We start from the raw sequence: 14,944 nt of genomic DNA, 5'->3' as shown, positions 1-14,944 counted from the left end.
GTGTGAAGTTTGATTTCTAGGATTAAGTTTTTAAGATGTCTTATCCTTTTTTTGCTTAAAGTTGAGTACTTGTTTAAAGCCAAGTAAGTTGCGTCAACTTATTTTACACATACCTTTTCTGAAAACATTTTTAAGTTAATAATGTTTTGTTTTATCTAGTTTTGTTTTGAAGCAATCAAAGTGATTTAGTTAGTTAGTTAGTTTGTTTTTGTTTTTCTTTTCTTTTCGTGTGTCCCTTGCTTTTATAGTTTTATGAGTGCTTTATTCCCTCTTATAATTCGTGAGTTCAGACTATTCTGAACTTATGAAGGTATATTTTTCAGTCATCTAGCGGACATGCAAATCTTTTTGATTTTCGTCCGAGTGGTGACCAGCTGTTGAGCTTCATGAAGATATATTGGGAGGGTGTGCATACCCCAACAACTACCGATCTTATACTCATGTGTGTCTCGGTGTAATTTTATGTGTGTATTACTTTTATTCCTTGGTTTAAATAAACTTTTTTTTTTAATAATAATAATAAGTAATGGGTCTTTTTGTAATTTTGGTTGTATCCTGATTTATTGTGTAGAGCTTCTTTTCGTCTTGATTTTGGTTTGTTTGAGTGTTATGTCTTTTATTTCTTAATTTGTCTTGATTTATCTATTTGTTGTTTTTTGCTTTTGATTGTGTGTGTGTGTTTGGTTGTTGTAGTGAGAAAGTTATAAATCTAACTTTGTAGATTGCATGTTTTTAATAAATAATGTTTTTCTCTTAAATCTCTTAAAAAATAAAAATAACTTCTTAATTTGGGTCCTTTGGATCAAGGGTTTCTTGTGCGGTTTCATGAAATATCTCTTGTGAGAGGAGAGGTTGAGTAGTGATTCTAGCAATGGATCGCGGGCACTCGATTGCACGCTATTGTCGATGATCTTTTGAGTGTAGCAAGCAGCCTTATTTAAGGACCTCACTGCTTGGCAGCAGCCCTGCTATACAAATGAGGGTGTGGCTAGCACCAATCTAGCCTTAGGATCTTTAGCCTTGAGGCGTCCGTTGATCTGAAACACCGACCTTACTACAAAAATGAAAAACACTTTTACTTCTTCTTCAGCTTCAACCAGCAATGTTGATGACTCTCAGGTACGTCTTTTCGACCCTTCTTTCTTTTTAGTAGCCAGAAGTAGTCATAGTCTGTATCAAGAAAGAGTTAAGTTTTTAGCTAAGTCTAATTTGAAGAATTTGCATGTTTTTGGTGATGGTCCTATTCGTTGGGCTTCTTTTAAGAATGTCTTAGTTAGTACTCATTACACAAGTTCTTCCATAAAAGCCCTCAATCGTTTGAGGCGTTTAAGGAAAAAACATCTTGCGGTAGATCGTCCTCTAAGTCCGGTTCATACCTCTCAAGTTATTTATGTTATTTATAATATTCACGATAGTTCTATGATGTATGTTGGCCAAACCTTTCGAACAGCTTTTGTTCGTTTTCAGAGACATGTAAGAGAAGCGAGAAAAGTTCAAAGTAAGAGCACCGTACGTGAAAGTGTGAAACCCTTGTATACGGCAATAGCAAAACATGGATTTGAGTCTTTCCGTTGTTTTCCCATTGAGCATATAGAAGGTAATTTTAGAAACTCTAAAGAGTTCTATAAATCAGCGTGGCCTCGAGAGTTGTTTTGGATGAGAACTTTGCATACTTTTTTCCCTAAAGGTTTCAACTTGGAAGGAAAGTCTTCTTTACGTAAAAATAAGACAATTTACCATAAGAAACCTATGCTTTGGCGAAGGCATCCCAAACCCGAGTTAGTTCTCCCTTCAAGTCAGTTTAAAAGAATTTGGATTCCTAAAGGTTCCCGTTCAGATCCGCCTTCTATCCCTGAAATCAATCCAGTTGTTTTGCACAACACTATTTCTAGTAGAGTACAAGCTCTCCCTAGGGCTTCAATCTCTAGAATTGAGAGTGATGACCCTTCTAACCATAGAATTTTTGCTTATAGAGATTTCAAACGGAGATTGATTTACTTATCTAGAGCCATGGAATTGGGTTCTTTTTCTTATAAAATATTTGAAAGGTATAATATAAGGATCCTATTTAAGCTCTTATATACCCTTGAGAACTACTCTTATGAAGATTTGGAGCTAAGAGAGTCTCATAGTACTCAACTTCGAGTATTGTTAGGCAAATTTCTGAAGTCCAAATGTCCTAGTTTGAAAAATCCCTTGGTTGGAAAGAAAGATTTGTTGATAACTATCTTTACCTCCCCTGACTTAGACAAGATTGGATTAAGCTCTATTTTGAGATCTCAAGAAGCTTTTGATGCTCTCCCTCCTTGTGTGAGAAAGGTATGGAACCATCCTGTCGTAGCTTTCAAATATGTGAAAACTTTAGGACAAAAAGCTTTCAACTATAGTGACATAGGACGTAATCTTAAAAAGCAAGAGAGGCTTGCAATCTCAAGTATTGATTGCCCTTGTAGTAAAACTGCCTTTTCTTCTTACGTAAATGGAGCTTTGGGTCATGTAGTTACTGCCGATTGTTCTATCCTTCCTTCGGATTCTTTGAAAGACCTTTTCTCAAGAGGTACTAAATATAGGCTCCCTTCCTCAAACGACTCTTGCCTTCTCAAAGCCATAGAAAAAGGAATTTCTAGTTTCGTAGTAAAGTTTGAGGAGTCTTTAGGAGTTCAAGGTATTTTTACCCATTGAAAGTCTGTAATCCTCAAGAAAGCTTCTTTGAAATTAGCATCTTGCTCTCGGAACGTTTCTTCGGGAAGGAACAACTTATCTTCTTCTGATCGTGATGCTCTTAGGAAATTTCATCGTGATTTTGTGATCTCTTATGTAGATAAGTGCTCTAATAACTTTGTTGTTACGTGCAAAAAGTTCTATTTAGAATGCTTGGTAGGTGAAGTGAATTCTCAGACTTACAGTGATTGTGATCTTTCAATGCAAGAGGTTATCTTGAAACATCAAGACTTTTGTAAGTCTTTTGGTTTTAAGTGCCAGCCTAAATTACCTTTTTTATATACCGTTTGGAAGTTCCACAAGAACCCTATAAAGCCTAGATTTATAGCTGCTTCTTGTAACACCTCTTTGACCGAGGTTTCCAAATGGCTTAGTTATTGTTTCAAAGCCATTTTACCTAGCGTAAATGAATTGTGGAATAATATGCTAAAGGAAGCAGACGTACCTACCGATTCAAGTTGGATTTTAAATGATTCAGTAGGTGTGATTCCGGTTTTAAAGTTTTTGAACTCTTTAAGAAGCCTTAAGGAGAAATCTTCTCCTTCATGTCTCCAAACTTTTGACTTTACAACGCTATACACGAAGCTAAATTTGGAGGACCTTAAATTTAGAGTCAAGTCTCTTATTTCAAAAGTTTTTGCGTACAAGCTTGAGAAGGATAGGTACAAGGCATTGCTAGTAGAAAAGTCAGCCTTGAACTTTGACTTCTTATGGCTGAAGAATAAGAATGTAGATGTAGACAAAGGAAGAAAGAGATTCACCAGGATTGTAGATGACATTGACATCATATCTTGGTTAGATTTTCTTTTGGACAATTTATATATAACCATCGGCGACTCTCTTTTCAAGCAAACAATTGGTATCCCTATGGGTACCAATTGTGCTGTTTTTCTTGCTAATTTCTATCTTTTTACTTATGAGTTTGATTTTATGGAGCGTCTTGTCCTTGCTAACACTTGCCCAATATTTTTGCACAAGTTATGCAATGTAAGACGCTTTGTAGATGATCTTTTTGTCCCTGACGTTCTTTCTTTTCAAGATTTTATGTACTTGAATTCGAGTTCTGTAGGCGGAGGGATTTATCCCAAGGAGTTTTGTGAACTTAACTGTACCACAAATAGTGATTGTTGTGCCTTTTTAGACCTTAAGATTTTTCAGACTCCCTTGGGATTAGAAGTAGATATCTATGATAAGCGCCTTGAACCAGAATATGCCAATCTAAAAATCATCCGCATGCCTCACATTTCTCTTTTAGCTAAGTACGGTGTCATTTGCTCTCAACTATTTAGATTTTCTCGTCTTTGTTGTAGTAAATCTACTTTTGTTGTTCAATCTTGCCATCTTATTTCTTTACTCCTTGAAAAAGGATACTCATTCAAAAGAATCATGAAAAAAGTTCGTTCATTTTTGCATCGTAGTAAGTTTATTTTTAGTGTTTCTTCCTTTGGAATGTTCAAGATAATCAGTAGTAAATTCAATAGAAGTGGAGAGTTAAAAAGCAGTCTTATTGTTTGACTTAATAACACCTTATGTTGTTGTTTTGATCTTTAGCGCTTCTAGTATTTTCACTATAGCTTGACAATTGCTAGCCTTTATCATGGCTGAGTATGCCCATCACCTCCGGAGGGTGATAGAAACTCAGCTCGTTGGTTTTGTAGAGTACGTTCAAAGCATGAATGACCTCTATATAAATCTGCACCTACTCTTGGGCACTGACGACGTGAGTAGGGATGTCATAGCTGTTGTCCAAGCTATTCATGATAAAGGTGATAATCTTATTCTTCCTGTTTTGACAAGCAGTGAAGTTGAGATCACATATTGTCAAGTTTGGTTCTTTGCTCTTCGTAGGTTTGTAGTAGTATTCATTTTTTGATTTCATATTTAGCTTACCTGAGGACTTAAGAATGTGTTCCGTTATAGGTTGTTGTGTGAAGTTTGATTTCTAGGATTAAGTTTTTAAGATGTCTTATCCTTTTTTTGCTTAAAGTTGAGTACTTGTTTTAAGCCAAGTAAGTTGCGTCAACTTATTTTACACATACCTTTTCTGAAAACATTTTTAAGTTAATAATGTTTTGTTTTATCTAGTTTTGTTTCGAAGCAATCAAAGTGATTTAGTTAGTTAGTTTGTTTGTTTTTGTTTTTCTTTTCTTTTCGTGTGTCCCTTGCTTTTATAGTTTTATGAGTGCTTTATTCCCTCTTATAATTCGTGAGTTGAGACTATTCTGAACTTATGAAGGTATATGTCATTATTCAATATGGAGAAAGGGGACTGTCCTTTAGGTGAGGAGTAGACTGATGTACTTGGAGGGAAGTAGCATATAGTGATATATAGAAATCTACCTGTCTCGGCTCTCATTCTCACCCACATATACCTTGCTTGTTCATCTTTCCTTATAATCTGTAGTAGTGGTTTCAGCTCCTCTTTAAATAAGACTGCTACTCCTCCTGAACCCCGGCTACCTCGTAGAGATCTCTTGTCTGGTCGACCAACTGTTTCCCATAAGTACCCCTTCACATGTGGCATAAGCTGTCCCGGTATCTGGTGTGTCTCTGAGTAGAAAACTATGTCTCTGTCCCTAAAGCTGTCTTCAAAGGCACCTACATCTAGCCTATATGATCCATTACAATTCCACGCCGCTATCCAGAGCGTCGCCCCATAGGTCTCGCACCGTCATGATGAGCGCTTTTCCAGAACCACTACTTTCCCTCCTCTATAAAAGGCGATTTTCCCCTTTTCTCTTGCTGCCCTGATCTTTGGCATCAACTCTTGCATGTGTGCTACTTGTGCCAATGTAAGGTCATCTCCCAGAAAAATACTGGTTTTCTTGAGAGTTGGCCTCTTCTTTAGAAATTCTTTCCTTATTTCTATATTCGGGAAGCGGAGAATAAGTGCCCTATCCTTTACGTTTCCCTTCTCATCGATTCCTTTCTTGCCCACTCTCCATGCACTTGTGTGAGTAGGCTCTGTGATGCCCCGCGTTGTAGCAGTTCCCTCACTTCTTCATCTACATTCTCTGTCTTTGACTCCTGTGACCCGCACATGCAGAGCCCGATTCTTCCTTTTTTGCTCTTCCTCAATGGTCATATTAATAATGGTGGAGGTAGGTGTGGTCTCTGGCATCTGGGCCTTCCCTTTCTTCGTATCCTCAATCCATTTCTCTGCTTCATCAACCTTTTCTTGTGTCTTAACACGACGTTCCGCCCATGAAGATGCCGTTTTCGATTTCTCTTCATCTCCTTCCCGTAGAGCTTTCATCTGATCCTTCATGTCCTCCAGCTCCTTCAGCACCGAAGGTTGGTCGTCTCCCTTCTCCTTAGTTGCAGATTTGCAAGCCGCAAGTTCTCCTTTTAGCTCCTCGATTATTGCATCTTTTTCCCCCATGTGCTTTTCCATATTTGTTCTCCATGCTTCAAAACTTGCTATTGCCTCATCGAGTTTCTTTTGCATAACGCATTTTGTTACATTTACTTCGGCCTTGATTAGGTTTCGTAATTCCGTTTTCACGATCTGAATTTCCTCATTCTGTATCCCCCGGATCTCTCTCCTTAGTTCTCTCATCATGTCTCCATACATGGAGTTCCTGTAGCTCTCAGCGTTCGCGTGCATTTCCTTCCCGATGTCATCCCTCATATAGTTTAGCTCTGATTTGAGCATCACCTGGACCTTCTCCATCAGTAGCTCATTATGTATCCTGGAGGTTTTCCCAACGCGTAAGGATCCTGGTGATAGTACAGTATCTCTGTTTCTCCGTTTGAAAGTAGCTGTTGTTTTTTTGGGGGTGGTGTAGCTATCTACACCTGGCCCTTCCCCTTCGATAGGCGGGTCCATCAAACCCGAGCCACAAATGCGGGGTAGGGTACTAGGGTACTAGGGTGAGGGACTGAGAATATGGCAAACTTAACCAGTTTACCTTAAGGCTTAAAATCTCTTTAAACTTGAATGCAAAGAGAATGGTCTTAAGGATTAAAATCTCTTTAAACTTAAAATTTACCTTAAGGCTTAAAATGAAATAAACTTGAACGGAGGGGATATTGACTTCCTACGCGTAGAACAGCTGGGGCGTGTGTAGGATTGCTGGACTTGCTACGCGTAGAACAGCTTGACTTGCTACGCGTAGGATTGCATATCTTCTCGTTTTTTCGACGTGCAGAAATGAACACCGCGTGCCTTGCGCTCCTGCTTGCCCTTGTCTGTGATGGAATCTCCTTGCGCTGCTGTTATCGGCAAAGCTTTGCTGGAACGTGGAGAGCCTACGTGCTGCTCGCTTTGCTGCTACTGTGTGGCCTCCATGCCTCCCTGCTCCTACGCCTTCAAAAGGCCAAAGTGACCTATGAGACCAAAAAGTTACAATGTGGTGGATCTGATACAAAGTCAGAGTAACAAGATGACAAAATGACAAAATAAAATACTATGGAATCCTAGACTGCTGAGTGTGGACTAAGCCACTAAAACAGCTAGCCAGGATAACTAGATCACAGGAGATCCAACATCGGTCGCTGGCGGATCTCATCAATCTCCTCCATGGTCAGTAGTCTAACCGGGCGTCGTGCATGTCGAGCCAAAGTGACCCGGATCCTCTACTGCAGCCTCTGTCGATGTTGTGTAGTCCTCCGCAGTCGTGGGCGTCTGGATCTCCCCAGCTCAGTCGCTCGGTCGATCAGTATATCTCTGGTGTAAAGCGACGAGCTCTGTTGTGGTAGTAACTCCTTCGGGTGTCCAGTGGCAGCTCTAAAGAAGTCTGTGATCTGTCTCTGAGACTGGCTAGTATTTCCTCTCATCAAGCTCTCTCTGTGTCCGCGTAGCTCGAGCAAAAACAAACCCAGGCATCTCTGATCCTCATACCGCATGACTCTAGAGAATGGTCCAAAGCCCTCTCTGAACAAGCAATGGAAGCGGCCTCGTATCTCGTAGTAGACGGAGCAGTGGCATGTGTAGTGCAACTCTGTCTCGGGCTCGATGTCACACAGGGGGCATGTCCTGGCCTCTGCTGGTATTCCGCTCTATCTCCTAGTCTCGATCCGCAGCTGGTGTGAAGATGTGCGTATCTGACCAATAGCACATCGTATCCCATGAGACAGGTGAGTGTCCATGTATCTGGGCCTCGTCACAAAACCATCCTCCGTAAGCTAGAGGAGATGCTCTCTGTAGAAAGCCATCTTCGTGCCTAGCTCCTGTATTGGCTGTATCCATGTCCTCTTGGTGTCTAGCTGAGTCAAGTCCTGGCGAATGAGCCCGGTGATCTTGGATTGTGTAAGAGTCACAGAGGGCGCTTCGAGTGAGTACTGGAAAGGAGGCAATCTGTCTATGCTGAACCCATGCGCGTGAAACCATGACGTCATCTCCCCATACCAGCATGCTGTATCTCCCTGCACGGCTAATTGTCGAGAGGACTCAAGTGCAAGGCGTGCATATCTGTCTCTGGGAAGTTCCCACATGCGGTGTATAAAGGAGACAGATCTGGTGAGCACCTCAACCACCAGTGGGGAGGCAGCTAGCTCTGCTCGTATAATAGCACGTGGTACTGAAGTCTTGGCCTTAATGAGCCGCGAGATCATAGAGACCAGAGGCTTCTCCATGTCCCCCCATCCATCCCTGCGGCCTGTCCTCCCGTGATGGTCCAGTGAAGGTCCCCAAATCTCAGCTCCATAGAGCAATACAGAGGCCACCAAAGTGTCAAAGAGCCAGAGCTTCGTTTGAGGCTCCTGAAACTGAACCTGTGAACACATCCTTTCCAATTTACCCAATGCTGCATGGGCTCTGGTCAATCTAGTCTTTGCTGCCCTCCTCAATGAAAATGCTGGTCCACTGAAAACCACTCCAAGGTAAGTGTAAGCATCTGTATACTCCACCTTCTCCTGTCTGAATGTGAAGGCGGGCGCTGACCTCCTGATCCACTGTGGGGTGGTATTAAAACCATGACCTTGGTTTTACCAAGGTTGACGAACAAACCACTTTCTTGGGCAAACCTATGCAAAGCATCCAGTTGACGTTGCATCCCCTCCGGAGAGTCAGAAATCAAAACAGTATCATCAACATATAACAATAGTGGAATCCATGTCCCCGCTAGCTGTGCACCTCTATCACCATCTCTCTCAATGTAGTCAGAAAAAACATACCAAATAGAGTAGGAGAGAGCGGGCAGCCCTGCTTCACCCCAATAGTGGAGTAAACCGGTGTGGATAGACCCTTTGGGGTGCATACATGCCCCACTACTGACCTGTATAATGCCATGACCCCCCAAATGAGCTCTGTGGGTACTCCCATCTGCTGTAATCTGCGCATCAATCTTGCTCTGGGCACTGTGTCAAATGCTTTACGGAAATCCACAAAGCTGCAATAGATCCGTCTCCCACGCGATCTGCCCTCCTCAATGATGGCTCTGAGTGTCAAGATATGGTCAAGAGTAGAAAACCCCTCCTGAAACCTGCCTGCCCGGCTGCGCGCATCCCCTCTCTCTCTGCCCATCTACTTAGCTGCTGCTCAAGAATAGATGCGTACAACCGTGCCAATGTGTGTCCAATCATGATAGTGCGATAGTTCCCAGGCTCCATAGGGTCTCCCGACTTGAAGATAGGTACAATAGTAGATAGGCTCTAGGTATCAGGCAAGCCCTCACACATCGCACGGTTAAACATAACTGCTAGAAGCTCTGCTAGTAAATCTCTGGCATGCATGAAATGCTCAGCCACTAAGCCATCATGATCATATGCTTTCCCAGTCTTCATCCTGTCAATGGCCTTCCTCACCATCTCAGCGGTGAAAAAACCACATGTGTGCGGGCATGGATCGGGGGGATCGGGAAGGGGGGGCTGCTCAGGAACTGTGTACAAAGATGATGCATACTGGCCCAGGCCTCTGTAGAAGTGATGGCAGGGGGGGGGGGAGTGCTCATGAAAGAGCCTCCACGCCTCACGTGAGTCTTGACTCAAGAATAGCTGGCATAGATCCTGCTCTAGGCGAGCCAAAAATGCCCTCTTCTTCCGCCGCACTAGGTGTCGGAAGTCAATCTGTGACTGCCTATGAGTGATGTTCCCCAAAAGCACCTCCCTCTGAAGTCTAGCTCTAGTGCCCCAGCATTCCTCATCATACCAATTGTTCTGGGGCATGCTGCTTGAACGGCGTCTCTTCTCAGGCTGGGTGTGTGGGTATGCCTCTGCTGCTGCATCATGTAGTATCCGTGTCAGTATAGTAGTAAGCTCCTCCAGAGGTCGCCCTGGCTCCTCTGTGCACAGGCATCTGTAGATCCCATCTATGTATACAGAGTCCGTCTCCCGCGTGAAGGTGTAGCGAGCAGGGGCTGCTGCCCGTAGCCTGTGTGCTACACTAAACTGAAAAGAAATGGTCAGCGATGCAAGAGCATGATCCACTGCTACACCAACAGGTCTGGGTTCAACCGTGAGGTCCTGGATACTAGAGATGAGGCTCGGTTGTGCCATGACATAGTCCACTGTGCTGGCTCCATGTCTGTGTGGGAAGCATGTGAAGCCTCCCGATGTAGGAAACCTCTGTATGCCATTCAAGATGGCTAGTCCATGTGCGGTGCCCATGTCTATCAGGTGTCGTCCATATTCAGTATATTCCGCATCGTGTGATAGTCTGGACAGGCCCGTCTCTACAACATCTAGCTCTCTTAGCATCTCCTTTGAAGTATCATAAAACACTGTCTGGTGATGGGCAGTCCTAGCATTGAAGTCCCCTAGAATGATAATGTCACCATCTCTAGAGAACTCCCATATGTCATCATCCAAAATAGAAAAGGGGAACTGTCCTCTGGGTGATGCCTTGACCGACGTACTCGGGGGAAAGTAGCAAATAGCAATGTAGAGATATCTGCCTGTCTCTGCTTTCAATCTCACCCACATGTACCTAGCTTGCTCATCCCTGCGGGCTATATGTATCAATGGCTGCAAATCCTCTCTAAATAACATTGCCACTCCCCCCGAGCCCCTTCCTCTGTGCTCTGAGCGTGTCTCCTGTCTGTAAGCTGTCTCCCATCTGTATCCACTGATGTGAGGCATGGATTTCCCAGGGGCCTAGTGTGTCTCAGAGTAAAAAATGATGTCTCTTCTAGTAAAGCTATCCTCAAAAGCACCCACATCAAGACACATGGATCCATTACAGTTCCAGGCCGCCACTTTGAGTATGGTCCCATAAGTCTCGCGCTGTCATGTGGAGTGTCGCTCCAGTATTACTACTCTTCGATCTCGGTAAAAGGCAATCTTGCCTTTCCCCCTTGCCGCTCTAATCTCCGGCATTACTTCCTGCATATGAGCGTCGAGCGATCTGCGAGAGAGTAAGATCATCCCCGAGAAAAATGCCCGTCTCTTTAAGAGTTGGCCTTTTCTTCAAGAAGGACTTCTTCGCTTCCATAGAGGGAAAACGGAGGATGAGTGCCCTTTCTTTTGAGGTTTCCCCACTGCTTCCATTTTTTTTTATGTTGCCCACTCTCCAGGCTCTTGTGTGCGTCAGCTCATGAACCCCCATCAAGGCCATGAGTTCTTTTACCTCTTCGTCCACATTGCCTTTGTCTTTAAGACCGCAAATTCTCACATGTAAAGCGCAGACACGTCTTCTTTGCTCCTCCTCTAGTGTCTGATTAATGATAGTGGGTGTGGATGTGGACGTTATCTCCTTGCCTTTTCCTTTCTTGGCCACCTCGATCCATTTCTCGGCTTCATCCGCCTTCTGCTGAGTTTTTGTAAGAACATCCACCTAAGAAGTTGTCATCTCTTTGTGTTGCTCTTCTCCCTCTTTGATGGCCCGTACTTGCTCCTTGATAGTATTGATTTCTTCGATTACTGAGGGTTGCAATTCGCCCTCTTCTAGTGTGTTGCTTGATCGTGCTTCGGCGAGATCTTTTTTGAGTGACAATCTCTTCGTCCTGAGCCGTCACTCGGTCTTCCAGTGCGCTTATCTTGCTTTCTAGGATCAGGACGCGTCCTTCGAGCATAATTATTGTGCCCAATAGATTGCGGTTCATCTTGGTAATAGTCTCCGTCATTTCCTCTTTGCACTTTTGAATGGCATCCTCTAGGGGGTCGGCTTTATCGCTCAGCTTCCTCATACTTAATCACTGTCCGAAAAGAGCCACTAAGCGCACATATGCATCCACACTATGCATACATTGTCTCCCGCATCAAGCATACATCTGCATCAAGCATTCCACGGCGGGTAAAGATACAACCACATCCCGCTGCGGGCGTCACCCTTAAAGCCAAAAGCGAAAATAATGGAGGGGCCTTGTGCCCAATGTCCTGTTTAACACTGTCCTGCATACACCACAAATCCGAACCTGTCCAAGCTGTCCCACACAACCAAAACAGCACTGGGTTTGCTCCCGTTCTAGCACCTGTAGTAGTAGAATCGGCCTTTCTAATTTTGTGATTTTCCTTTTTGCTTTTCGGTGGGCAGTGCTTTCCGCAGGGAGAATTAAAGCAAAGCAAAAATTAAATCAGAGCAAGCAAATTAATTAATTAATTAATTAATTTGTGTTTTAGTCAAGGTGGAGGCCACGGGCGAGAGCGATGGGAAGAGGGCAAGGGTAGGTTCAAGGTTCAAGGGCGAGGGGCTAGGAGATAAAGCTAGGGCGAGGAGATAGTGGGGTGATGGGGGCGAGGGCGAGGAGAAAGGGGAATGGGCGAGGGGCGGGGGCTAGGGGCGAGGGGGCGAGGGGGGAGGGGCGAGGCCTAGGGATGAGGGGCGAGGGGCGGGTGCTAGGGGCGAGTGGCGAGCGAGGGGCGAGAGGGTGCAGGGCGAGGGGCGAGGGTTAGGGACGAGTGGCGAGGGGCGGGTGCAGGGCGAGTGGCGAGCGAGGGGCAAGAGGGTGCAGGGCGAGGGGCGAGGGTTAGGGACGAGCGGCGAGGGGCGGGTGCTGTAGAGAGAGAGAGAGAGAGAGAGAGAGAGAGAGAGAGAGAGAGAGATAGATAGATTGGATTAACGTCCACGGAGGTCATATATGACCTATGGGACCAAAAACACAGACATTACAACGATTCATTCTCAGTGTGGGCTGATACATATCAGTTAAGGACTGAGGGTCCATCAAGAGGGTAGGGTAGGAAAGAAGGAGAAAACAAACAAAAACCTAAGGGTTGGCTGTGGAGAGAGCTGGTTTGGGATTTCGGAATTCTTGGATGATCGCTTTGCCTCCTCGATAGACTGCCCATTTGCCTTGCTTACGCGCTTCATGCACCTTCTTAAGGTCGCTCGCTTTACTCTTGAGTTGATTCATGGTCAGTTCTGCAATCCAAAGCTTGGTTTCTTTGAGAAGGCGGGATTGACGTAGAAACTTTACCCGCTCCTCTTTGTTCTTGAAGGTAAGGACACAATGCTCGGGACGTACATGACGATGTGTCATTGATCCAAGGGACATTCTCTGACTTGATGTTGATTGGCTCAATAATATTGTTGAGTTTGATGATTGCCTCTTCAAGGGTGTCCTCAACAGTGCACCACTGCAAGGGGAGCCCACCGATGCGTACCTTGAGGGCATTATCTTCTTGAGATTTTTGTTCGGAGATTTCCTTTGTTACACACGTCCTTACTTGGGCGATGGTTGTTGAGTGAACTTGGTTAACCTTTGCCTCTACCTCCTTTACCTTGTCGGTGGTGAGGTCAGCCATAGAGTTGAATTGTTCTTCTAATTTGCTCAGGCGAGATTTGAGTTCAAAGTTTTCCTCCAAGACACGATCAAGAGTTGCTTGCAACTGCGTGATGCGATCAAGTTTGCTAGGGGCTGCCAGCACTGTTGCAAAGGTCGGTCTTGCTTTGGTGGGGGTCTTTGGAGTAGCCATCCCTGTGCTTGAGGAGATTGAAGGGAACCGACCACTGACTCGCAAATTCCGGAGGGAAAGGCCTTTGAGAAAGCTCGAGGCTTCACCCTTTGAAGAAGTTTTGAACTCCTATCCCCGGCTGAGTATCTTCTGAAGGGCACCACAACCTGCTGTACTTCGCAGGGCTGAGGCCGAAAACAAGTGCCGGCACCACAACCTGCTGTACTTCACAGGGCTGAGGCCGAAAGCAAGTGCCGAAAACGCCTTAAAGCTTTTATGAATTCTAAAAGCTTCAACAAACCTTTGAAAAAGCTCTTGTTCTTTTACTGTGTCGTAACCTGCAGGACAGGGGGTCTCCTGGCGGGCATCGCAGGCTGCTGTACTTCGCAGGGCAGGAGATCTACTGGCGGGCGCCGCGAGGCTGGGGCCGAGGCCAATGCTGAGGCAGTCGCAGGGGCTGAGGCCGCCGTTGCAGGGGCTGGAACCACTTGACTGTGCGGGGCTGGGGCAGGGCTTCGCCACAGACCTGGGGCTGTTGAGGGGGGCTAGGCTCAAGCTTAACGCCTCCCCCAGGGCAGCCCTTCGCCCAAGGGGGGCTGAGGGAGACGATGCTAGGGTTACGGTGGACCTGAACTGCTCAGGCGAGAGAGAGAGAGATCTGGGAGAGGCTCTCCATGCTGATAACAATCTGCTCATACAAGTGACCAAGGGTGGTCCGGCATAGAATTGACATGCCCAATGGATAGACCCGAGGTGCACACAACTGCGACTGCTAATGGCACTGCCAACTGCTCTTGCACACGAGACCACTGATAGGCCTCGACATGTGCATCACCTCCAACATGCTCTGAGAGCATAGATCTGGTGCATCTCCTCCGGGCTAGATCTAGACGTGGATCTAGATCTTGGTCAAGGACACCTGCCACTGCATGGTCGCAAGGGCCATTGATGGGCTGCCCTGAGAAGTGAGATGGTACTGCACCGTAGAGATGAAATCTCAGAGCACTGCTACTGCTGCCCACCAAAAACACTAGGGCTGAGTGCTGCCTCTGGCTGGGAGAGAAAAACGGTGGGCTGCATGGTTAAAAACGCTAGGGTTTCATGCACCCTGTGCCCACTGCACCCCTTAGGGATGCCCCCTAGGGGCACCCTGTGCTCCCCCAAAGCCTGCACACACTGCTCTCCCCATGCACTGCTACCCTCACCTATATACCCAACAAAGGTCAGGTCGGCCAGCCAGCCAGCCATCACGACCAGGTAATAAATGGGGAAATAGGGAGAAATAGGGTGAAGAGGCAGCAGATGCCCATGGAAAAATACCGTCATGGATGAGAAAAATACTCCCACCCTGCAGGAGCCTAATGGCCATTGAACAGAGCCAAAATCTGAGGCTAAACATGGTTAGACACAACCCGATTGGAGAAAGATACCTCACACTGGCCGGGCACAG

At 45.3% G+C, this 14,944-nt stretch overlaps 1 protein-coding gene across 4 annotated transcripts in view; it reads left to right on the top strand.

Annotated features, from left to right (window-relative positions):
* The window catches only part of LOC147433795 (NAD(P)-binding Rossmann-fold superfamily protein), an 83,842-nt gene that overhangs the window by 49,115 nt on the left and 19,783 nt on the right, over nt 1-14,944 (top strand). The gene's annotated exons all lie outside the window — the stretch shown is intronic.

The sequence above is a fragment of the Adiantum capillus-veneris genome, chromosome 19 (assembly GCF_014529385.1).
Source record: "Adiantum capillus-veneris isolate H3 chromosome 19, ASM1452938v2, whole genome shotgun sequence".
NCBI classification, from domain to species: domain Eukaryota; kingdom Viridiplantae; phylum Streptophyta; class Polypodiopsida; order Polypodiales; family Pteridaceae; genus Adiantum; species Adiantum capillus-veneris.
Note: the sequence above shows the minus strand (reverse complement) of the source record. Positions and strands in the feature narration are given on the sequence as shown.